Below are 26443 nucleotides of genomic sequence, written 5' to 3'. Positions count from 1 at the left end.
GAATGTGCATCAGCAGAAAGCCAAAGGAGAGGTAATATGCTGTCCAGGTCAAGCTGGGGGGAAGGAGCTTCAGGGTGGCTAGAGACAATTCCATAAGCAAATGCACAGCCAGCAGGGGAGGCTGTGCAGGTCAGCATTCACATCCACATCCAAGATCAGGGGCACAACCTCTGCTATGCAAAGAGCGTAGCTGTCAAGAGGAAGAGAGAGCTTAGGTGGAATAAAGGGAAGAACATGTGAAGTGAGAGAAAGCGATGGGTCAAACCAGCCCAGGAACAGGAGAGAGAAAAGTAACAAAGGGCGACAGGCCCGTGGACACTGACTGCTCGGCACAGAGCTGCAGGTGGGTGGCTCAGGAGGGGGCGGGTGGATGCCTGCTGCCAGAATAGCCTCTCTTGTGTTCTTGTAGAGGCCCGACAATGAGGAAAACACCTTCTGTGTGCACAGTGCTTTACTGTCACACACACTGTCTCCTGCCATTCTCACAATGAACCTCTGAAGGACCTATTATTTTGCCCACATTACAGATAAGGAAACTGAAGACTGAACGAGGTTGAGGAATTTGCCTGAACTGTAAAGCTAAGAGGCAGAGCTAATCCCAAGTTGTCTGTCTCTAAGCCCAGGCACCTTCTTTCTCAACTTGTCCCCCTATAAGGTTGTGCACACACTCAGCCATAGTGTAATCCTGCTGCTCACAAGTGCTCACAGTACATATGGGGGCCAGCAGACTGGACTCCCAGGCAGATGACAATAGCTTGCCCTCTGGGTGTCCCTGGGGAAAAGGCACAAGCTGCTCTGGCCTGGATCATGGAGTGATTCCAATCCCTGCTGCGTCTTCTGATACTGGTGAGGTCACTGCCACCTTCCTGGATGGTCACCGCAGCAGGCCAGCACTTGTCTTTGCCAGGGGGCAGGTGCAGGACTCATGCTGCAGTGGATGGGCTGTGCACCCCTAACCTGAGCACAGGCCAGACCCTCTGGCAGCCTGGGTTTGCTCATCTCCGCCTGAGCACACTGCCTGGCTGGCCTGGATGGAGCCTGCTGTAAAACACTTAGCAAAATGTGGCAAGAGCCTCAACCACTTCCTTCAGCATCAGCAGTATCCTGACTGTTAACCTGGGAGAATCCCTGGCTGTGTGGGCAGGAGAGCCCTTCTCTGTCGGTCCCAATTTCAGTCACCCTCCAAGCCCAGAACCCTCCAGAGCACCCCAACTCCACAGAGTCTGGCACCCAGGATGGAGTGCCAGCTGCCCTTGCTCACCTCACTCATCTTATTTCCCCACCCCTACCCCATGCTGTGCCCTCAGGCCAGAGCACCCATTCCTGCCCTTCTCCCACCTATACATCAGTCCTCTTCAAAGCCTGCAAAATCTAGCTCAGCTGAGTTTTTTTCACGAAACTTTTCATTGTCTTCATCTTAAAAAAAAAAAAAGACTCTAGACTCTCAAGCACTTTATATCTTTCTCATATAAATTTTAGCTTTTCACCGTGGCTAGCTGTTAATTATTTTGATAGTGTCAGCTTCTACTCATGCCCAATTCTTCCCATGAGTCCTCAGCATGTCACCAGGAAATACTAGGTCAGTCCTGTATGTTTCAGCACAGAATTACCCTCTGGTTGTTCAAGAAGGTGCTGGGAGCACATCATGCTGACAAGCTCAACGTGCCCCTAAACAGGCAGGAGACACTGCTGGGCAGACCCGGCACAGGGCTCCTACACGCCAACATGAAGGTGAGCCGCCTCCTCCCCACCAGCCCCGCTTCAGCCCCCTGACCTCAGGTCCCAGCCGAGCACCAGCACCGCCCTCTAGCTGCCGTGAGTGCGTGCGTAGGTGCAAGCACGCACACAGCCGGTGCAGTCACCCCGCGGAGGCTCAGTGAAGTTACCGGTTCTTCCCGAGTCAATCGCCATTCAGGGCCATCTGGCATTCTGCCTGTTTTGTCTTTTATTCTAATTGTGAATCTAAACCACACTGGCTTCTTAATAAGAAACTAAATCAGGGTCAAGAGACAAAGGTACTTTCAGAAGGCTAATTTATTGTTGGCTCAGAAATAACGAATCTTAGAAATGAGGTTATAATAAGGTCATACTGAAACAGGAACATCTTTAAAGCACATTTTTTGTCCCTGTCTCCATCTGCGCTCCTTTGAGAAATTTAAAAATTTTATATAAATGACACTCTCTATACACACATATATATATACTATTCCCTGTGTGCTAGTCTACAAGGTTTACTTAAAAAGTCAAAAGTTCTTCTAGCTCCACGTTCTAAAAAAATCCAGCATCAAAACATAGGAGAGAGGAGAAGGGGCGGAGCAAAATGGCGGGGTGAGCTGACCCGGGATTCTCTCCCCTCCAAAATACAACAAAAGATTGGAAGAACTGAATTTCAGAGAATAAACATAATGCCAGCTCGTTAGAGACCTACTATACCAAGAAGGCGGAGATCATAAACCTTGCTTTACACCTTCGGAGGCGCCGGAATGGTAGGAGAGAACATCGCTCCCTCCCCTAGAGTCTGCGATCGCTGCGGCGCACATCGGGAAGGAGTGGGGGAGGGGCCGCGCGAACGGGGGATCATCCAGGACTCCTGCCGCTGATTCAGTGGAGACCCGCTGACGGGGGGGGGGGGAAAGCTTCTGTCCGCGGGGACCCTATAAATCAAGGGCCTTGGGAGACCAAAGAACAGAACTGATCTGAACCCAGACTGGTGCGTGTGAGTAACAGCCCCTCCCCCCTAACAAAGCCAGAGGGCGCAGCCATCTTGTCCCGAAGGCGGAGAGCTAACACGCCACTCTCGACCCCCATCTAGTGGCGACAGGCTGTAACTGCAACTGAATTCTACCACCATGAGAAAAAACCGCTCCTCTACCATCCAGCAATTTATAAAAGCCCCAGACCAGAAGGAAAACAATAAAAACACAGAATTAAGTCCTGAGGACTTGGAATTAGGTAAACTAAGTGATAATGAATTCAGAACAGCTATAATCAAAAAACTCAATGAGGTAGAGAGAAAGAGAAACAAGCCGAGTTCTGGAGTTACTTCACAAAAGAGTTTGAAATCATAAAGAAGAATCAAACAAAATTACTTGAGATGAAAAACACAATGGACCAGATAAAACAGAATACGGATTCCCTGAATGCCCGTGTAGACAACCTAGAGGAGCAAATCAGCATAATCGAGGACAGACAGGCTGAATGGCGCCAGACAGAGGAAGAAAGAGAACTAAGAATTAAAAAAAATGAGGAAAATCTCCGAGAGATAATGGATTCAATGAGGAGTAAGAACATAAGGATCATAGGAATTCCCGAGAATATGGAAAAGGAAAATGGAGCAGAAAGTGTGCTTAACGAAATTATTGAAGAGAATTTCCCAAATCTAGGGATCAACGGAGAAATGTGTGTAGAGGAGGGTTTTAGATCTCCTAGATTTGTCAATGTAAAAAGACCTACCGCAAGGCACATAATAGTAAAGTTTGCACATAGGAATGATAAGGAAAGAATACTCAGGGAAGTAAGAAAAAAAAAGAGAATAACCTATAAAGGAACCCCTATCAGACTGTCAGCGGATTTCTCTACAGAAACCCTACAAGCTAGGAGAGAATGGAGTGACATATTCAAAGCTTTAAAGGATAAAAATCTTCAGCCAAGAATACTCTATCCAGCAAGAATTTCCTTCAGATATGAGGGAGAAATTAAATCTTTTCCAGATTCCTCTCCCCAAATGGGGGTTCGTCTAGCTGGAGAACGAATTAAATTCACATGAGACAGAATAGCAAGAGAAAATTAAACAAAGCTTTATGAGGAACCATGGCCCGGGGCCTTTCTTCCCGAAGGAAGAAAGGGCACCGAAGAAGTGGGGTGCACATAGTGGTTATATAGCCCCCAAACGGGGTGTTTCACATGTGATTGAAAAGTCCCTTTTACAATAGTCACGAGGCTGCTCTGTCGGCAGATAGGTCTGCTGTCTCAGTGAGCGCTGCAGGGTGGCAGGTGTGTTGCCTCGGGCTGGGGGGGGGGGTCGTCACAGATGAGCTCCGCAATCGGTTCCCAGCCTAAAGAAAGATGCTTAATCTTTAAGGAGATGCCAACGTTGGGAGGGGGAGGGAAGTCAGTTACAGGAGGTTACCAGACTAGCACAATAAAATGCAGATTTTAAGTCTTTGCCTTTGGTATTAAGAGTTTTTAGACAGTAGGTCATCGCCTTTCTTCTTCCTGGTACAGAGAGGGAGGCAGCTTTTACAGATAGAGATTTACCTTACAAATGTAAACGTGTCCTAACAAAGGGCAAGTTCCATTCCTCAGAGCCTCCTTCCCTGTCCCAGTTTATCAAAAGCAATCAGCCTGGAATAATCCTGATGCCAAAGAGACATATCTTGGGGTGGCCAATTCCAGGTCCCCACAAGCATTAGGGTAAAAATAAGGAAATTACCAAAACAAGGATGATCTTAGCACTCTAACTACAAATTAATAAGATGAGTTGGAATAAAAAATGAAAATAATTATTTAGGAGGGGAAGAGCAAAGGGTCTAAATCAGTATTGGTCGAGTAAGTAAGAGACCATCAGAGAATAGATTATATTATACACGAGATTCTAAATACAAACTTCAAGGTAGACACTAAAATAAAGTACAGAACAGAGTCACAAAGCATAGATAAGGAAAAATCTAAGAAACCCAACATAAGAAATTGCAGTATTAAATGGGTAGTCTAAAGCACACAGGAAAAGAAACACAGGAAAACAAGATAATGAGCGACAGATTGACAGCATTAAGTCCACATGCATCAATAATCACTCTCAATGTGAACGGATTGAACTCTCCAATAAAAAGACACAGAGTGGCAAAATGGATTAAAGAACAAGATCCAACAATTTGTTGCCTCCAGGAAACACACCTCAGCCCCAAGGACAAACACAGACTCAGGGTGAAGGGGTGGAGGACAATACTTCAAGCAAATAACAAGGAGAAAAAGGCAGGTGTTGCAATTCTCATATCAGACCAAGTGGATTTCAAAATAAGACAGGTAAAGAGAGACACAGAGGGACAATATATAATGATCAAAGGGACACTTCATCAAGAAGAAATAACGCTTATAAATATCTATGCACCCAACACAGGAGCACCAAGATTCATAAAGCAACTATTAACAGACCTAAAGGAAGATGTTAAAAACAACACAATAATAGTAGGGGACCTCAACACCCCACTCACATCAATGGACAGATCATCCAGACAGAAAATCAACAAGGAAATAGTGGAGCTGAATGAAAAACTAAAACAATTGGACTTAACAGACATATATAGATCACTCCACCCTGAAGGAGCTGAATACACATTCTTCTCAAGTGCACATGGAACATTCTCTAGGATAGACCATATGTTGGGAAACAAGACAAGCCTCTACAAATTTAAAAAAAATTGAAATAACAAGCATCTTCTCAGATCATAGTGCTATGAGGCTAGAAATTAATTACAAGAAAAAAGCTGAGAAAGGCACAAAGATGTGGAGACTAAGCAACACACTACTGAACAAGCAATGGATCATTGAAGAAATTAAAGAAGAAATAAAAAAATACCTGGAAACAAATGAAAATGATAGCATGCCATACCAACTCATATGGGATACAGCAAAAGCTGTATTAAGAGGAAAATTCATCGCAATACAGTCACATCTTAACAAACAAGAAAAATCCCAAATAAGCAACCTTAAAGCACACCTAACTGAACTAGAGAAAAAAGAACAAATGAAGCCCAAAGTCAGCAGAAGGAGAGAAATAATAAAAATCAGAGCAGAAATAAATACTATTGAAACGAAAAAGGCAGTAGAAAGGATCAATGAGACAAAGAGCTGGTTTTTTGAGAAGATAAATAAAATTGATAAACCACTAGCCAGACTTACAAAGAAAAAAAGGGAGAAAGCTCAAATAAACAAAATCAGAAATGAGCGAGGAGAAATAACAACAGACTCTGCAGAAATACAACAGATTATAAGAGAATACTACAAAAAACTATATGCCAACAGAATGGATAACCTAGAGGAAATGGATAAATTCCTGGACTCCTACAATCTCCCAAAGCTCACTCAAGAAGAGGCAGACAATTTGAACAGACCAATCACAAGGAAAGAGATTGAAACAGCAATCAAAAACATCCCAATGAAGAAAACTCCAGGACCAGATGGCTTTCCTGGGGAATTCTACCAAACTTTCAGAGAGGATTTAATACCTATCCTTTTCAAGCTATTCCAAAAAATTAGGGAAGATGGAACACTTCCTAACACATTCTATGAGGCCAACATCACGCTGATACCAAAACCTGACAAGGACACCACGAAAAAAGAGAACTACAGGCCAATATCACTGATGAACATAGATGCAAAAATTCTAAACAAAATTTTGGCAACCAGAATTCAGCAATTCATCAAAAGAATCATACATCAGGATCAGGTGGGATTCATACCAGGGACACAGGGATGGTTCAACATCCGCAAATCAATCAACGTGATACACCACAATCAACGTGATACACCACATCAACAAACTGAGGAATAAAAACCACATGATCATCTCAATAGATGCAGAGAAGGCATTTGACAAGATCCAACAGCCATTTATGATAAAAACTCTGAACAAAATGGGCATAGAAGGAAACTATCTCAACATAATAAAGGCCATATACAACAAACCCATAGCAAACATCATACTCAATGGGCAAAAACTGAACCCCATCCCCCTGAAAACAGGAACAAGACAAGGATGCCCTCTATCACCACTCTTATTTAACATAGTACTGGAGGTCCTGGCCAGAGCAATCAGGCAAGAAAAAGGAATAAAAGGAATCCAAATAGGGAGGGAAGAAGTGAAACTCTCGCTGTTTGCAGACGACATGATCTTATATATAGAAAACCCCAAAGAATCCATTGGAAAACTCTTAGAAGTAATCAACAACTACAGCAAAGTTGCAGGGTATAAAATCAATTTGCATAAATCAGTAGCATTTCTATACTCCAGTAATGAACCAACAGAAAAAGAACTCAAGCATACAATACCATTCACAATCACAACAAAAAGAATAAAATACCTTGGGGTAAATTTAACTAAGGAAGTGAAGGACCTATATAATGAAAATTACAAGGCCTTTCTGAGAGAATTGGATGACAACATAAGGAGATGGAAAGACATTCCATGTACATGGATTGGAAGAATAAACATAGTTAAAACGTCCATTCTACCTAAAGCAATCTACAGATTCAATGCCATCCCAATCAGAATCCCAATGACGTTCTTTACAGAAATAGAACAAAGAATCCTAAAATTCATATGGGGCAACAAAAGACCCCAAATTGCTAAAGCAATCCTGAGAAAAAAGAACAAAACGGGAGGCATCACAATCCCTGACTTCAAAACATACTACAAAGCTACAGTAATCAAAACAGCATGGTACTGGTACAAAAACAGGTGCACAGATCAATGGAACAAAATTGAAAGCCCAGAAATAAAACCACACATCTATGGACAGCTTATCTTTGACAAAGGAGCTGAGGGCATACAATGGAGAAAAGAAAGTCTTTTCAACAAATGGTGCTGGGAAAACTGGAAAGCCACATGTAAAAGAATGAAAATTGACCATTCTTTTTCACCATTCACTGAAATAAACTCAAAATGGATTAAAGACCTAAAGGTGAGACCTGAAACCATAAGGCTTCTGGAAGAAAACGTAGGCAGTACACTCTTTGACATCAGTATTAAAAGGATCTTTTCGGACACCATGCCTTCTCAGAGAAGGGAAACAATAGAAAGAGTAAACAAATGGGACTTCATCAGATTAAAGAGCTTTTTCAAGGCAAATGAAAACAGGATTGAAACAAAAAAACAACCCACTAACTGGGAAAAAATATTTGCAAGTCATATATCTGACAAAGGCTTAATATCCTTAATATATAAAGAACTCTCGCAACTCAATCACAAAACATCAAACAACCCAATCAAAAAATGGGCTGGAGACATGAACAGACATTTCTCCAAAGAAGATATACTGATGGCCAATAGGCACATGAAAAGATGCTCATCATCGCTGTTCATCAGGGAAATGCAAATCAAAACTACACTAAGATATCACCTTACACCTGTTAGAATGACAAAAATATCTAAAACTAATAGCAACAAATGTTGGAGAGGTTGCGGAGAAAAAGGAACCCTCATACACTGCTGGTGGGAATGCAAACTGGTGCAGCCACTATGGAAAACAGTATGGAGATTCCTCAAAAAACTAAAAATAGAACTACCATACGATCCAGCCATCCCACTACTGGGTATTTATCCAAAGAGCCTGAAGTCAGCAATCCCAAAAGTCCTGTGCACCCCAATGTTTATTGCAGCACTGTTTACAATAGCCAAGACGTGGAAGCAACCTAAGTGCCCATCAACAGACGAATGGATAAAGAAGATGTGGTACATATATACAATGGAATACTACTCAGCTGCAAAACAGAACAAAATCATTCCATTTGCAATAACATGGATGGACCTTGAGAGAATTATGTTAAGTGAAATAAGCCAGCAAGAGAAAGATAATCTGTGTATGACTCCACTCATATGAGGAATTTAAAACTATGGACCAAGAACAGTTTAGTGGATACCAGGGGAAAGGTGGGGTGGGGGGTGGGCACAAAGGGTGAAGTGGTGCACCTACAACATGACTGACAAACATTAATGTACAATTGAAATTTCACAAGATTGTAACCTATCAATAACTCAATTACAAAAAAAAAAGAAAAACATAGAAGAGGGGGCCAGCTCCATGACCAAGTGGTTAAGTTCACACCCCACTTCGGTGGCCTAGGGTTTCACAGTTCGGATCCTGGGCATGGAAACTGCACTGCTCATCAAGCCATGTTGAGGTGGTGTCCCACATGGCACAACCAAAAGGACTACAACTAGAATATACAACTATGTACTGGGGGGCTTTGGGGAGAAGAAGGAGGGGAAAAAAAAAAGATTGATAACAGATGTTAGCTCAGGTGCCAATCTTAAAAAAAAAAAAAGAAGAAGAAAATGCAAAATGTCCTTTCCAAAATTCAATGAGGTTCTTCTGGGCCCCTAAGGTAGCAGGGACAGGCCATCTCAGCTTAGAGTTGTTCAGTCAGAATCTTGAACTCAACTTCCTCTATAAGCAATGATTTTTATGTCAGTTTAAGGAGGAAAGGCTCTATAGCTATACTGAACATATTCTCCCAATTTAGGCCCTCTTTCCCAAAACCTCTTCCTGCATTTGCAACATAATGATGGGACAAAACACCGTGTTGGAAACTGGAACTATATTTGCAACATATTTCAAGGAGATAATATCTAAATTTATAAACAGTTCTTACCAAATCAAGAAGAAAAATGACAACCAGCTCAAAGGGAAAACAAAGGACCTCAACAATTTACATAATCAAAACAAAAGGTCAATTTGGAACTGAATTTATGTTTAACCACATAAATAATCAAATTAACCATCAGTGATGATCAGTACCACTTATTTTTAGCAAACTATCAACGATTCTTAAAAAAGGATAACTGCTAGAACTGACACGAGAAAATGGACATTCATACTTCTGATGGGAGTGAAATTTGGCAACTTTCATCAAAAAGCTTAAGAAGGTCATCCTCTTTTCCTAATGTATCTCAGGCAGATAATCAGACAGAGAGACAAAGACATCTAGTATAAAGATGGCATAAAGACATTTGGTATAAAGATCACAGTACTGATTATAAGAGTGAAAATTTGTATAAAACCTACACGGTTCAGATAATAAGAGATTGGTTATCTAAATTATAGCACATTTATAAAATGGAACATCAGGCAGCCATTTAAAATGATGTAAATCAGTATTCCTTAAACTCTAAAGTTTAAAAGAATTTTAAAAGTTTAAAAGAACTTAGAACTTTAAAGTTCACAAGATCACTGAGGATCTTGTGAAAATGCTGATTCTGGGGCCTGAGAGGCTGCATTTCTAACAAGCTCCCAGGTGCTGCTGATGCTGCTGGTCCAAGGAATACATTTTGAGTGTTAAGGATATAGATGTATACTTACTGAAAAACACTTGTTAACTACATGATGTTAAATGTCAGGGAGAGGATCAGGTTATAAAAAAGAGAGCACAGGCTCATCTTTAAATTTAAATACACACATACACAACCAGATGTCTGGAAAGATATTTACCAAAATGCAAACAGTGTTCAGCTCAGAGTGGTGGGAATTTGGGGCATTTTTCTTTCTGCTTATTTGTATTTTCTAACTTCCTATAATAGCTGACTCTTCCTTGTGCACTCTAAAAGGGGTAGAGACAGACCTCGGCTCTGACTCGGCCCAAATGCGACACGTGGTACCATCCGAGCCAGCCTTGACAACGGCTCCAGCCTTTCTCATCCTGCCATCACTGCAATGCAATCTTAGTCAAGCTTCCTTTTCCAAAACGCCTTCTGCATTAGGAAGGGAGGTAGAAATACAGTATTTTAAGGACTCATTTCATTTTTCCTGTCATGTAAAAGCTGTGGGTCCAGTTCTTTAAAATACTATTTAAAATTCTCCCTTAAAAAACAAGGCAATTACTTGCCAATCCCCTGCTGTAGGAAGGAAACCTTGTAATTACCAAGCATCTGTCTCTCAATTCAAAGTCAAGGCCCCACAGCCAGAAGACACTGTCATTCAGCAAACAAGAGGACAGAGGGAGCTACAGGGGGATCTACATTCAAATCCTGAAACACCACATGCGGGAGACTGAAATCTCAAGCCCAAGGGTGGATAAGAATATACCATAAGAGAAAAAAAAGAAAGCCTCTTTCATTTGGCATGCTAGGCTGACCGGCAAAAATAAAGGCAGCAATTTTAACTGTCACCTTTGCAAAGAGCAAAGTTGAGTTCAGTGACTAAAAATATATTTACTCAACAATATTCCTTTAACAGGGTCCTCGATACAGCTCAGAAAAGAGTAAGCCTAGAAAGTCAGCAGGCTATGGACCAACACTGGTATTTCTGGAAACAGCTTTTTAGAGCAATGATTAAGCACTAAAAGGAAGAAGGGAACTAATATTTAACCAAGCACGTCTGTGTACAGGGAACTGTGTTAAGGACTTGAAAACACCATTTCCAATAATCACAAGAATGCCCATTTAACAGACGAGGAAACCAGGTGAATAGGCAGCTGGCATAATGGGAGAGTCCAGCAGACCTAAGAGCTTGGTTCTGCCCTTACTACCTGCGTAGCCTTGGACAAGTCAGTTCTATCCTCTAAGTCTCCGTTTCTTCATTTGTAAAATGTGGATAATAAAACCACCAACCACACTTGTGAAGCTGGATTAAGGGCACACATGGCAGTTTCCTAGTAGAGTGCCCAGCACGTGGTGGGTGTTCAGCAGATGGAAAGCACTACAAGGAGGGATTATACTTGGCCCAAGGACCCCAGCCCTGCATGCCAGAGGCAGGACTTGAACCTGAGTCCGTCTCTCTCCAGAGTCTCCGTACACAATCTCACTGCTCCGTGCTGGACCCACCTGGCCAAGTTTCTAAAACACACATCCCTCAGAACACCTCTCCCTCCCCCATCCCTCACCCCTGCAGTCAAAACCGACATTTCATCAAACAATCCAAAGTCAGAAGATCAAAAGTACTAACATACATTCCCTCTTTCAATTACTTTGGTTTCTTGCTTTAATTAACATGATATTCAATAATAATCTTAAGTTGAATCTAAATGGTTGACATATATGATCCAATACTTCTCCAACTGTCATTTCCATTTCCCAGACCCTCTTTCCAAAAACTATTCCCCAAAGAAATTAGGAATCTTCCTGGCCATACAACAAACTGGTTTCTTTTAAGTTGAGAAGCTTTTCGATTACTTGATTGGACACAAAGGTATTTTCACTGGCACTGGAAGAGTATGCGGCCGTTTCCCCAAGCTCCATCACCACCGATGTTTATCCCTGAAATCAGAGACACTGAGCCTGATCTGCCCATCTTCATCTTGGCTTCTCAGCCCTGGGCCTCTGCTCCCATCCCCGCTCACCCGCCAGCCCAGGAAACCTTTTGTCCACAAGGCAGGAGCATGCAGAGTGCCTTCCACCGGAACATGTTCTGTCTGAGAGGCCACAAATGGAGGCAAATGCCAGCTGATGGTCAAGTGCCTCCCCGTCTGCCAGGCTCTGAGGAGTGGAGCCCTCAAACACCCACAGCACCCAGATCCCTTCAAAGGCCCACTGGTGTCTGCTGCTATCTCTGTGCTGCTCTCAAACACAGGCACTGTGAGTCTCTCAGGAGACAGTGAGATGACACAGAACCACTGGCCAGACAGCTCTCTACCAAACTCCAACTGGAGAAAGTTTAAATAGAGGACCAGCATCCTTGCAGTGAAGTAGTAACATCTGACATTTAAAAAGCCTTAACACCTTGTACATGCTTTCACAACAGACTCATCCCCACCCACTCTCAGGTGACCAACTGTCCCAGCATGCCCAGGATTGTCCTAGTTTTAGCACTGAATGTCCTAGGTCCCAGGAAACCCCTCATTCTCATGCAAACCTGGACAGTTGTCAACCTATCACCCTCAAGGAGTGAATGAATGAACCAACTCCATGAGATCAGTGGTGCCTGGATTACAATAGCCTGCACTTCACCTGCCATCACCAGCATGGCCCATCCACATCCAGTTCAAGTGCTCTCAGATGGTAAACTACGGGCCTGGCACTCACAGCTCTTCTCCTTACATTACTATGGAAAATTTCCCACTAGTGGAAATTCTTGAAATTTCATCATTAGGATTTCACTCCTTTGGGTCAACACCCATATGTCCAGTTGTAAATTTAAATACCTTAAAATGCTCAGAAAGAGAAACAATCATTAGTATTAACACCTAGGCATAATGACTTTATCAGATCTTTCTTAAGTGTCCAGAGAAGTTTTAATAGGGAGAAAGGACGAGAGAGAAGAAATGCCTTGTAAATGTCTGAGGCCAGTGTGGGACCTGGGCCCCCAACACAAATTCTACCTATCTCACAATATTACAGTTTTACTTAGCACCAGCTTTAAGTGGAATGGCTGAGAGACATTCTCCACTTATTTTACATATGCTCTCTTGGCTTGAAGTAGCACCAAGGGAACTTTAGGGTAGACAGTGGCTATTTCCCAAAACTACCACTGTTTCTCAGATACATTCACTTCACTATATACACAAACACGAAGAGCAGTGCTATTTAGAACGCCTATGTAATGCAGAGTGTAAAGTAATCTGTCTGCAATAATTTGGGATGGGATCTGAGAGAATATTACCCATCTCAAAGTGAGAATGCCCAGGCCAGGGAAGGCATCACCCCCACCACCTTTTAGAAAGAGGGAAACCAGGGTCCAGAGGAGGGGGGAGGGCGAGAAAGTACAGCTCAGCCCTGAAGTTAGCAGCTGACAGCCAGGCTGTGATGTTCCCATGTGAACATAAACGATGCCCTGGAATTTAACAGTCATAAGACAAGGCCACTGGGTGACGTGGGGGGACATGAGAGAGGGGCACTCTGCAACCATAAGAATAAACTAAACCTCCCTCGCTCCACACACGAGAGGCCACTGCTGCTCTACTGCTGCCAATCCAGCTCCACATTAATCCTCCACCTTCCAGAAGAAAGCGACCGAGACACTCTATCACCAATGGGTCTGGACCTCCCCCAATCCAGAACTGGCCTTGGCTTTCTCAACCTGACTTAGAATCACCCAGCAGAAACTCAAACCCTTTACTAAGCTCCTCCCCAAGATATCACAGTTGTGGTGTGTGTTCTCCCTGGACGCAGCACATCACCCACATTTCTTTGACAACAAGCTCCTGGCTGCCTGTGAAGGTGGGTTTAGACAATGGTGAGGGCAAACCAAGTCTCAGCTGGGGTATCTCATCCAAAGTGGGGATGCAGTTTCAGCTGGGGTATCTCATCCAAAGTGGGGATGCAGTTTCAGAATTACTGGAGCATTTCCAAACTCCACTCACCCCAACCTGCCCACTCCAGGGAGCCTGCTTGTTCCCACACCTCAGAGTCCCTGAGGGGCTGACTCATTGGGGATGAGTTTCAGCAGGGGCTCAGTGCCAGCTTCTCCACCTCCACTTCACACTGACTGATCACAGTGATTGCGCTTGTCCATCAGCCAAGCACTGAAGCATATCATCAAGGACAGAGTTTGCCTCCGTGTGTGCACTGGGGGCTGGAGTGGGGAGCTGCTGCCAGTCTGTTAGTCACTGACAGCAGACATCTGGAACAAAGCAGACGGGGGTTAATTACAACAGCTCAAAGTGAGGGTCCAAGACAGGGTCTTGACTCACTCTCTTATTTAGTCATCAAAACATTTAGGAAGGATTTAGAAACTGCATATGATACTACAGTTTAGCAAATTTCCATTTTTTTTTAAAAGATATTTTATTTTTTTTTTCCTTTTTCTCCCCAAAGCCCCGCAGTACATAGTTGTATATTCTTCGCTGTGGGTCCCTCCAGTTGTGGCATGTAGGACGCTGCCCCAGCGTGGCTTGATGAGCAGTGTCATGTCCACGCCCAGGACTCGAACCAATGAAACACTGGGCCGCCTGCAGTGGAGCACGCAAACTCAACCACTCGGCCACGGAGCCAGCCCCCAAATTTCCAATTTTTGTCCCCTTAGTTTCTCCCCTAGGAAAAAAATTTTTGCTCTCTTGTTCCCTACAAGGATGTAACAGAGATTTTACAGATAGAGAACTTCTCAAATGGCATCAATATAAAATGGTATATACCAAGGTGCATCTCAAGTATGTATGGTATCAACAAAAAGTGTAACACACTATGCAAATGTAACGTCAGACCCTCTCCTCCTCCCCATCAACACCTTATAGGCTTTTCTCCTTTTACTAGAACAGTTTCCAGGACCAAACTGTGTGCTGCTGTGAGGACAAAGAGTGGTGGGTATTTGGTCATCCATAAAACACAGCCCCTGAAGTATTTTTGGTGCAATTAAGAGAATGCGCTATTTCCAAGATAAATAAACCTCATCCTCACCATTTCTAATAGCCAACAAATGGAATGAGCTTTACAATTATTAAGCAGCCCCAAATGTCTGGCGCTGATCTTCATTATACCGTTAGACAAAAATGAAGCCATAAGCTGCACGCCTTTCTTCCATGCTTGGCAGCAGCCCGAGCCTGCCCCACAGAATGGGCCACAGGGACCCAGATGCAGGTGTCCTGCTGAGGATTCACTCATTTAATGATGTGGTTAGAAAGAGCAGAAGATGAAATGAACATTTTACAGGAAGAGGCAGGATTGATGTTTAACCAGGACTATGAAGCTTCACTACCCAGATCTCAAACCCAAATGAAAATCTCAATTCCTTTGAATTTTTTCTTTTAAAGTGCCTTGGTGAGCTTCTGCAGTGCTAATCCAAGACAAACAGCTGGTCCTCCCCAGGCCTCAGTACAGGTCCTGTGTGGAAGGGGGCCAGGAGGTGTGAGGCTGACCGGAGCTGGTGGAGTAGGCATGTTTCCAATTCTGGGCCAAGTGAGGACCCTTCCTGATCAACAGGAGGAAGAGGGTTGCTAAAGGCATCATGTTCACAGGCTTTTCTTTTTTAATTTTTTTTTTTAAAGACTGGCACCTGGGCTAACAACTGTTGCCAATCTTTTTTTTTTCCTGCTTTATCTCCCCAAACCCCGCCGTACACAGCTGTATATCTTAGTTGCATGTCCTTCGAGTTGTGGGATGTGGAACGCCGCCTCATGGTGGCCTGATGAGCGGTGCCACGTCCACGCCCAGGATCCGAACCCTGGCCCGCCGCAGGGAGCATGCAAACTTAACCACCCGGCCACGGAGCCAGCCCCTCAGGCTTTTCAATTTCTAAGATCAATAACGATTTTAAAAACAGAAGGGAACTCATACAGTTCCAAAGTTTATTCTGCCATAAGCCCCCTCCCTCCAAAAACAACCTCAACCATGATTTTAGTCATTTTAACATCAAAAAGGAAGGAAGGATGAAATCTTAACCAAGGACACGTTCAGCTTTATGAAACTATCACCCCAGGGTCATTATTTTTACTCTTTTCACTGTGAGCCAACAGTAACCTTACTGTGGACCACCAGTGGTTTGCAAGCTGACACTTGGAAATCCCCAGAGGAAGCAAGAGACCCCTCTTCCTGCTACCTTTAGTGGCCTTCTGGACAGTGCGGGTACATCCACACACTGACCCTGCAGGAAGACCCAGCTCCGTCCCTAAAACTTAACCTCCCTGAGCCACCACTCTCTATCTGTAAAATGAGGGGCTCTTATCTCTAATACAATGAATGCTGAACACTTGACTCCAGGCCTAGCACACAAGCTCCTCCCCTTGGCTGTACCCAAATCAGGTAGATTCCCTACTCGCTCCTTTCCCCGGGAGTGAAGGGAAAGACTCTAGCCCAGGTCAATCAACAAATGACTATCTGCATCAAATAAACAAACACTGTATCTGCATCTGCATCCTGCCTCTCCTCACACACCCTGGGTCCTGAAAGCTTGAGCAGAGAGAAGGCAATTGCCACTTACACTTCTACCAGGACCTTCCGTCACAGAGCTCAAGGCATCACTGAAAAAGATCTATACCTGTGGTGTCTGCTGATTGCAGCTAGATGCAAAGAGAACTCAGAAAGGAGATAAGCCTTGGACTTGGTCTTGGACACCTGCTCCAGCTGGCCTCAGCACCTCCTGCCCCCATTCCACACAGGGGCTGCACTGAGAGGTACTGGAAGGGCCAGGTGTCACTGGGGGATCAGCCCCAAGCAGGAAGCCCTCCAGAATATCAGGATGCCTGTGGCCTGCCTCTGCCCCACACCAGGTCCTCTGCTGGGATTACTGTGCAGTCTGTCCTACTAGGTGGGAGCAGGTGGCTGGGTAAGGCCAAACCCTGAAGCCAGGCTGATGAGGCAGAAGGTTCTGATGACAGGCCACCATCCAAGCCTGTTTTAAGTTAAAGCTTCAAACGTCATTTAATTCCAGGCAGCTTTTCCCCCTCCAAAGTTCAGTCGAAAAGCATCCAGAGCTTTGTCATTTTCTCTCTCACCCACAGGCACCCTGGAAAGCAGGCCATGGCACAGAGACCCATGGCAGCCACCTTCGCAACGTACTTCCGGTCTGTTTCACCCTTTCACCTTCTTGTCTATCCTCCTTTCTGAACACCTTGGAAACTCATCCTTTGCAGAGTACTGTCTAGATTTCCTATCACCAAAACCTTTGCTCCATGGCCCCTGAGGCCCTCAGTTCCCACTAGGTGCACACAGCACACATATCCAGGCATGACCTGTGCGTCCCTGGTGCCTACACAGTTCCTCAGCAGCTTCTGTCTCCTGACCGCACTCCATCTTGGGCTCGGGATCTCATCCACGGGAAGCCACAAAGCCCTGATCATCCCCCCAGTGATGTGAGTCCCATGGTGGGGCAGACATGGGGCCTGGGTAACAATGCACCAGACCCCAGGAGGCTTAGACAAAGAGCCTGGAACAGCAGCCAACAGACAGCTGGGCCGGTTCAGTGCAGAGGAGGCGGCGGAGGGGGAGGGGGAGGGGAGTTGGAGAAGAGGAGGGGAAGGAGGAGGGCGGGGATGTGTATGCTGTGGGATACATGAAAAGCCAAGGCTGTGCCAGGGGACACCAGGAACTCAGGAGACTACAGGGTGTGGAGAGGGAAAGGAGGAAGGAGAGGAGATGCACACACACTGAGGTAGCCTCCTCTGGGACATCCCACCACCAACCTTTTGGAAGCAGCCAGGAGGAAGCAGCTTGAGGGGTTCTCATGGGACACAGGAGGGTCCGTTAGTCCTAGGGCATGAACTGTCTCTGCTCCCAGAGGCTCCAGCCCAATCCCAGCCTCTGCTACAGGTTGGGAACGGAGCTCAGAAAAGAGGAGCTATCCCCACCAGTCCACTGGGCCCCACCCAGTCCACACAGTGCCTAGAAAACCATGTGGCTTTTAAAGGCTTTGCTCTGTGCCCCACAGGTTCCTGGCTGTAGAGTCCATCACTCCATCCCCCAGAGCCCACTCTCGGCCACCCAGCACCTAGAGTCCTGTGGCTTCCACTTCTCTCTTTTCTCTCTTGCTCCTTCAGTCTCCCTGGCTGGGCTGTGGATCTTCCATAATCCCAGACTTCTCTTATTCAAATCCTACCTATGGCTCCTCAAAAGAACCAGCACCACATCCTTTAACCAGGTTTTCAACAAAACATGCCATTATCTTTTTATCTCCCTGGAAACCAGCCACCCCTTTGTCAGGATTATTTCCACAGCACAACAGGTAAGGTGCTTCCTTCCATCTCACACCTGTGAACCAGGGCAGCCTGCTCAGTGAACTCTGCCAATTGCTCTCACCAACCTCCATGTAGTTTCCCTTACAACTTCCACAGGGACCAAGCCTGACCCCTGCCCTTCCACTGCATTCAGGGGCGGGGTTTCTGAGTGCCAGGAAGGGAAGATGCTCCATTCTTCAGCTCTCTTTGCCACCCGCCCCCCAACTCCTCTCCTATTCCCCAAGCTCTCACTCCTGTCAGGTTTTCCATGCTACGGGGCTTGCAGGCCTATTTTGCAATAGGTGCTGGTGCACCTTCAGAGCTAAGGCATGTTTGGGACACCCATAGTACATACAATTACCATCCCCTCCCCATTCGTCTTGAGTTGGTAACCTTCCACACAAACTCCAAGAAGCTCCAGAGATGCTGAGGACAGCATAGACAAGGGGCATCATAGAAAGGACCCGGGCACGAGAGTTGCCAAGTCCAGGGTGCACCTGACTTACTCAAGTAAACCAGGAGACAGCCGACCCGTGGGACAGTTGTAAGGATCAGACAGATTAGTCTAACAAGCCTATTTATAAGGTACTATGTAAAACGATCACTCGGGTTTTACAATCAGTAAACCAGAAGGGTGCTGTGAAACTTCACGCATCTAGGGATCTGGAGTCACACCCCAGGGTCCTTTCTAAGATGACAGCTGGGAGGCACACTGGTACCACTGAAGAGGGAGTTCCATTTTGGTTTATGCCAAATCCTCAGCTCTCTGTGGAGCTGGGAATTGACGCTCTGCTGGGCTCTACAGCCCCCCACTCACCCACGTACACACACGTCTGTATGCTCACACAAAACCTTCAACCCAGCTGCTATCCCCTCCCGTTGTCCCAGCTCAGGTATTATAAGGGTGGGAAGCCCAGGTTTCAGGCTGCACTGGTTTGTTGAGTGGAACCACCATCTGGCTTTGCTAACCTCACCAGCTAACTTCTCCAATTTTAAGTTCAGAAGACTTGTTTCCCTAACTATGGACTCTGAAGCAAAAACTCCCCAACAGCGTTCAGATACCATAAGTAAAAAGTTTATAATTGGGAGTTCTAAAGCATAACAAAGCCGATAATCTACTCCCTCAAATAAACCCAGTCTTCAAATTCCTAGTTTTTCACATGGAAGTGACATTTTTATGAAAGAAGATGAATCTTTAAATGGCAAACTAACTCAAGCAACAGAGATTTAAGAATATTTATCAAATTCATTCCTAAGAACAATGATATAAAAATAATTTTAATTACCCAAAGCTGTCACTGCCACAAAAATAGCTCTAGGATAATATTTTTTTTCAAAATCACCTCCAGGAATACATGGGTATATACATATGCAAAAATCTATCAGGCTGTGACTCAAGATTGTACACTCTCCTGTAGGCACATTATAGCTAAAACACTTCAAGAAGGTGTACCTCCTCAAGGAAGATCAAGTCTCAGAGCTCTGAGCCAAATGACATTTTCCTTACGAGACTTGCCTTCTGTGGAGCTTAACAGCAAGACACTCCGGGAAGACTCCAGCCATGAGCACATGAAAACGCAGAGCCGGCTCTACAGGTAGCGTCCCCAGCATAGGCACTGGGCTCCTCTGGTCAAGAACCATCACTGCGGGGGCAGACAGGTGGCGCAGTGGTTAAGTGCACATGTTCTGCTTTGGTGGCCCGGGGTTCACCAGTTCGGATCCCCGGTGTGGACGTGGCACCGCTTGTCAAGCCGTGCTGTGGTAGGTGTCCCACATATAAAGTAGAGGAAGATGGGCACAGATGTCAGCTCAGGGCCAGTCTTCCTCAGCAAAAAGAGGAGGATTGGCAGTAGTTAGCTCAGGGGTAATCTTCCTCAAAAAAAAAAAATCATCACTGCCCAAAAGCCTTCTCGGGCCAGGGGTTGTACACTGGGGAAGGAGTCCTTCGCCTCCCATGGATCACCTTCACGTCTGAAAGGACTGGTCCTGGGGACTCCCTCAGTCCCTGGACTCAGTTCAGGCTGGCAAAAGGCTGGGTGATACACACAGCTAAGACCACCTCATCTCAACTCTTGGAATCCAGCCTCCCTGCCTTGCTTTCTCGTCAGTCTTTCACATCTCCTTGTAGGATTGTCTAGTAGTCTGCTGGAGCTACTGCAACAAAGTACTACAGACTGGGGGGCTTAAAAAGGGAATTTATCCTCTCTCAGTTCTGGACACTGGAAGTCCAAGATCAAGGTGTAGGCAGGGGTAGTTTCTCCTGAGGCCTCCTTCCTCGACTTGTCAATGGCCATATTCTCCCTGTTTCTTCATGTAGTCTCCCCTCTGTGTGTGTCTGTGTCCTAGACTCATTCTTATAAGGACACCAGTCATGTTGGATTAGGGCTCACCCTAAAGACCTCATTTTAACTTAATCATCCTTTTAAAGACCCTATCTCCAAATACAGTCACATTCTGAAGCACTATAGCTTAGGACTCCAATATACAAATTTTGGGGTGACATAAACAGCCCACAACAGATGGAAGGTGATATCTAGTAGAGCAGATGCTCAGGACAGGACTGGAAGCAGAGGTCTCCCAGCAGAACAGACCAAAGCCCTTAGACGGCAGAGCCATCCCAAGGCCTCTGCGCTTCTGGCACCCAACTCCACTCCCACAGGCCCCAGGCCTGGGTTTCTAGGGGCTAAAGACCTTGAGCCTCAGTCCTCAGCACTGCCTCCCCAACGGCTTGCACTGCCACATCCAGTAGGGCTTAAAACTCAGCAATGGGCCAGCATTTAGTCCCTGGAGCAACTCATCTGGGAGAAACACAAGAGGAAAGGCCGGTGCTAAGGGTGCTCGATAAGAGCTCACGACTAGGCCCTGACTCTCGGCTCAGACAATGGGGATGCACAGACCCAGGAAAAGAGCAGAACCTTTTCCCCACAAAAATTAAATGGCTCTTAAATGTCTCTTGCAAAGTCAAGTCCTGGTACTTGGCAACCCTGATAGGATTAGAAGGTGGCAGGCTAAGTCTCAGGTGCAGCTCATCAATTAGTAAGAACACACCAATAGAAGGAAGCCAGATTCAGCAAATTAAAATACAGCCTCCTAGTTCAATTTGAATTTCAGATAAGCAACGAATAATTTTGTTTGTATAAGTATGCCCCATGCAATATTTGGGGCAAACTTACACTAAAAAATTATTTGTGGGGGGCCGGCCCCGTGGCCAGTGGTTGAGTTCGTGCACTCTGCTTCGGCAGCCTGGGGTTTCACCAGTTCAAATCCTGGGCATGGACATGGCACCGCTCATCAGGCCATGCTCGGATGGCGTCCCACGTGCCACAACTAGGACCCACAACTAAAAATACACAACTATGTACTGGGGAGCTTTGAAAGAAAAAGGAAAAATAAAATCATTAAAAAAAAAATTATTCATGGGGACCGGCCTGGTAGCCTAGCGGTTAAGTCTGCACAATCCGCTTCAGGGGCCTGGGGTTCACCGATTTGAATCCTGGGCACGGACCTAGCACTCCTTGTCAAGCCATGCTGTCACCGAATCTCACATAAAATAGAGGAAGAGTGGCACAGATGTTAGCTCAGTGACAACCTTCCTCACACAAAACGAGGAAGACTGGCAATAGATGGTAGCTCAGCGACAATCTTTCCTCACAAAAATAAACAAATAATTCGTTGCTTATCTGAAATTCAAATTGAACTGGTGTTCTATATGCCACTTGGCAACCTACTCCAAAAAGAACAGCATTCCTGGGTTTGCTAATGCCCACTTGGCATCTTCTCATGGAGCCGACTACTCAGAAAACAGGAGGTCCCACTCAGGGACGCCCAGAGGAGCCGATCTTCTCAGGAGGGGTCCCTCAGCAGAGCTCTCTGCCAGAGCCCCTTCCAGGGCAGAGAACCAGCATGTGCCCATATTATAGACAAAAGTGGTTAAGCCCACCTCTCTGATGCTATGAACTCAGACATAACAATGAATGTACAGTAGGCCTTCTAGTCTGGTCCTCAGATGGCTGTTATCAATATTGCTACCATGATCTCCAGTAGTAGTAATAATAATAATAATAAGTGGTAAGCAGAGGATAAGATGACTGAAGGATGTCCGGAAGGTGCTGCTGATGGCATCTTTACTTGACATTAGATTAAGTTTTTGGCAAATGATGCATATTTCTTCTGTCAACACTGCTGGAGCTCTCTCCAACACTCAGTGCCCAAGGTTGAATCATTCAATCCATCATGATACCCAGTTGCTTGTAGTTTCAAAACACATCTAGCATCTGAGCACCTCACAGCCCCCACTTCTCTACCATGTCTTGTCAGATTATGAAAGTAGCCAGATCCTATGCTTGCTGTCCCATGGTCTGTTCTCAACTCAGTGCCCAGAGCATCTTCTTAAAAGTTACACTGCGCCATGTTACTTTTTCCTAGAAACAGTCCAAAGGCTCCCATCTCAAAGTAAAAGTCACATCCTTAGGATGGCTTACAAGGCCCTCCAGGATCTGCTTGCACCCCTTACTCTGTGACCTCCTTCCTTCTCTCCCCTTTGCTTGCTCCTCTTGGCACCCATCCTCCAGGCACACTTCCACCTTGGGTCTTAGGCTGGCTGTTCCCATGCCTGGATGGGAAAGATATCTACTTTCCAGAAACTCACTCGGCCACTCCCTCACCTCCTGTAAGCCTTTGCTCAGATCTTAACCTCTCAATGCCCCATTGTCCTATCTTGCCCACCCCATTTAATTCTGCAACTGATCCCCCCTTCCCTTGCTCCATCCCTCCCAAGTCCCCGAATCTGTCTACTGTTTCTGTCTTCCATATGCTTCCATTCTGACACGCCATCTGTTTGTCCTGATTACTGCTAATTGTCTGCTTCCCCATCTAGAATGCACACCTCACGCAGGCAGCAATCTGACTTGTTCACTGATGTATTCCACACCTAGAAGGGTGCTTGAAACAGTAAGTGCTCAATAAACACTTGTTTACTTCACAGTCCACTGTATGGACACAGAAGACCAATAACAGGAAAAGTGCCAACACTTACTGATTACCTCGTATGAGGCCAGGAACTATGAAAGGGGCTTTATAAATGTCATACAAGTTAATGCTCCCAACCATCCTATAAGACAGGCCAAGCAAGCTCCACTTTATATATGAGAAAACTGACTCAGAGAGGTTATTCAGCTGTGAAGGAAGAGGGTCAGGATACTGACCCAGATATTAAACTCCAGGCGATTCTATCATCACCCCGAGACACGTATGTATTGTCTACAGTTACCTAGGAAGCACCACTGTCCCCTTCAGCTCTCACTCAACAGCACATTCACCATCAGGAGGCTGTCTGGTGTGAGGAAAGGACACCCGCCTTGGCCCCCAGGTCACAGGTGCACCCCCACCTCCATGTCCCAGGTGTCCCAGGTCAGGAGCATCCTTGGATTGTGGGCACCCTTGGGTCACAGACGACCCTAGGCTGTGGGCACCCCCAGGTCACAGGCAACTCCAAGTCTTGGGTACACATCTCAGCTCCACCGCTCACCCATAGTGGGGTGCAGACAATGCATATTAGCCACATGTAATGCTCACAGCCTGTGGACATGTGTAACAATCCTTAGCATGCAATAAGTGCTCAATGACTGCTGTTAACTGTGAGGTGCCACTTCTCACAGGGAACTCCCAATCTGTCACATGGAGGACCTCAGGACCAAGCGCCCACTGCTTGGGGCAACAGAGAAGTGTGAGCAGGCAAAGGGCACTGAAGAGAGCTTAGGGGAAACAACAGGAGCAGACACTTGTCACACACTAAGTTCAAAGGGCAGAGAGGAGCCGTGGTGCCAGAAGAGGCTTAGTCAGAGCCGGCAGGCCCTGCTAGGTTGGGAAGCTGCCCAGCATGTTAGGATCGATGAGTCCACAGCTCTGGCCCCAGGTATTTTCCTTCTGAAGATATAGGTGGCAATCAGACCCAAAAGGAAAAACACTGTGTGTGAAATTTTGTCTCTCCTCTGACTTCCAGAGGGTTAAAGAAACATTGAAAATGTGTTGACATTAGTAAGCAATCAGGTTTCACACCTCCTCATCTTCTAATCTAGGATTTCTGCTGCCTGGGCATCTGCCAAACTAGAGGCCTCTAGCACATTCATTGCCCTCTAGTCACCGGCATTTCATCCCTGCACTGGGTTTTGGCCATGTGTAGGCTTGTCTGTGTGGAGCCCACTGGTTCTGTGTGCAGGGCTCTCTTTACTTTGCCCCCACTGAACACCTGGTGGTGCCCAGGCAGCAAATGGTGCTAACACCTACCGACGCCAGACAAGACGGGAGAGGCAACCAGGACAGGAATGTGATGTAGAGGGAGCTGGGGCAGGGGCAACTAAGGGCTCCTAAACTGCCTTACACTGTAAGACAGCAGGACCCCAGCCACTGAAGCCCCTGCCAGAGGTGATGGCTGACGGAGGTGAGGTGGTCTGCCTTTGGGTCCAGCAAAAACCTTTGAAGCCTCAGATTTTCCCAAAAAAAGAAAGGATTATGCCAAACACTACTAACTTATTCTAAAACCAAACTACTCATGACCAACAGATGCCACATGAATTGATTCTAAATGACAGAGACATCCATGTGCATACGTGAGTAACTGCCTCAGTCCCATATAAAACGTCCACATGACCCAACATCTCTCCTATCTACCCTTAAAGAAAGGTCCAGACAGAGGGGAGGGAAAGGGGCTAACATTTATGGAGAATTTGCTATGGGTTAGACATCATAAATGCTTCACAAACATGTGATCCGCCCCAAACAAGGCTGTGAGGTATCTCTTATTTCACCATTTTACAGACTGGAAAACTGAGGCTCAGGTTAAGTGACTTTGCCAAGTGAATCAGTAAAGGCTGGGAAGTCTGGTAATTCACGGACTTGGCTGGACTGAAAGCAGACTTGGGAATCTTGACTCAGAAGTCCATTCCTTTACACTCTCAAACTTAACCCAATATTAAGTCAAAAATTGCCGAGGCTCCCTCAGATCTGGTGCCTAAGAAGCTATCTGGCAGACACTGACACAGTGCTGGGCAAAGGTCACAGACTCCAGCTGAGACAAAACTTCAGAAAACTGTGGCCACCTCCCCTTGGCTCTGAGGATCTGGTCTTTTAATCTCCAGAGAGAAAGTAAAGAAACTAGGTCAAGACAATTTTAAACTAGCCTAAAAGATCAAAACTAGTGCCAGCCCCGGTAGCCGAGTGGTTAAGTTCAGGGTGCTCCACTTTAGTGGCCTGGCTTTGGTTCCCGGGTGCAGACCTACACTGTTCTGGTAGCAGCCATGCTGTGCTGGCAGCCCACATACTAAAAAACAGAGGAAGACTGGTATGGATGTTAGCTCAGGATGAATCTTCCTCAGCAAAAAAACAAAAAACAAAAAACAAAAAAAACCCCAAACCAAGAGCCTTTTATGATAGCAATAGCAATATTTTACTATGTCTCAATTTGTAATAGCCTAGCAGAACACATGTAACTCCCCGCCAATGGCAGCTTCAAGCAACTGCCTATGTGATCATTGAATCTGGTATTCCAGAATGAAGTTCTTCAGGGGAACTTCTGCCCTTAATGGTTTCTTGTTTTCATCCAAGCAGCTACCAGACTAAGTCCTTGTTAGCAAGTTTGAAGAATAGAAGCTGTGAACATAAGTCCCATAGGGAAGCAACCCATCACTCCATCATTTTCTCCAAAGCACCCATAGATTTGTAACTGTAAGGATGGCAGAGCACTTCAAAACAGTAACAGCTAACATTCAAGAGCTTACTGCATGCGGGGCAAGCCGCCAGGCCTCTTCTCTCAGACAGAGACACGGGCAACTTTTGAAAGCATAGCAGAGCTAGTCAGTTGGTCCACTTCTTGGTTCCACCACTATTACTTATTGAGTAAAGCACTTAATCTCCCAAAGTCTGTTTCATTTGTATAATGGGGATAAAAATACTTATCTAAGCGTGAAATAAAATAATTTAAGTAAAATGCTACCCAATAAATCTTTATTCTTCTCCTTGAGATACAGTCTTTCACATTTCTCTTTGAAAGAAGACGGTGACCCCAACATTGTCCTTCTCCCCACTCTGCCTCCCCCATGCTGAGAACCACAGGTGGCTGGGTACACATGCTGTGGCTCCTGGAGCGGAC

General features: G+C 45.5%; 1 protein-coding gene across 3 annotated transcripts in view; it reads right to left on the bottom strand.

The window, feature by feature from the left end:
* PGBD5 (piggyBac transposable element derived 5) overlaps positions 1-26443 on the bottom strand; it is a 144828-nt gene that overhangs the window by 98435 nt on the left and 19950 nt on the right. The window lies entirely within an intron of this gene.

The sequence above is a fragment of the Equus przewalskii genome, chromosome 1 (assembly GCF_037783145.1).
Source record: "Equus przewalskii isolate Varuska chromosome 1, EquPr2, whole genome shotgun sequence".
Taxonomy (NCBI): Eukaryota; Metazoa; Chordata; class Mammalia; order Perissodactyla; family Equidae; genus Equus; species Equus przewalskii.
The sequence above is the reverse complement of the archived record's forward strand: the minus strand, read 5'-3'. Positions and strand labels throughout refer to the sequence as shown.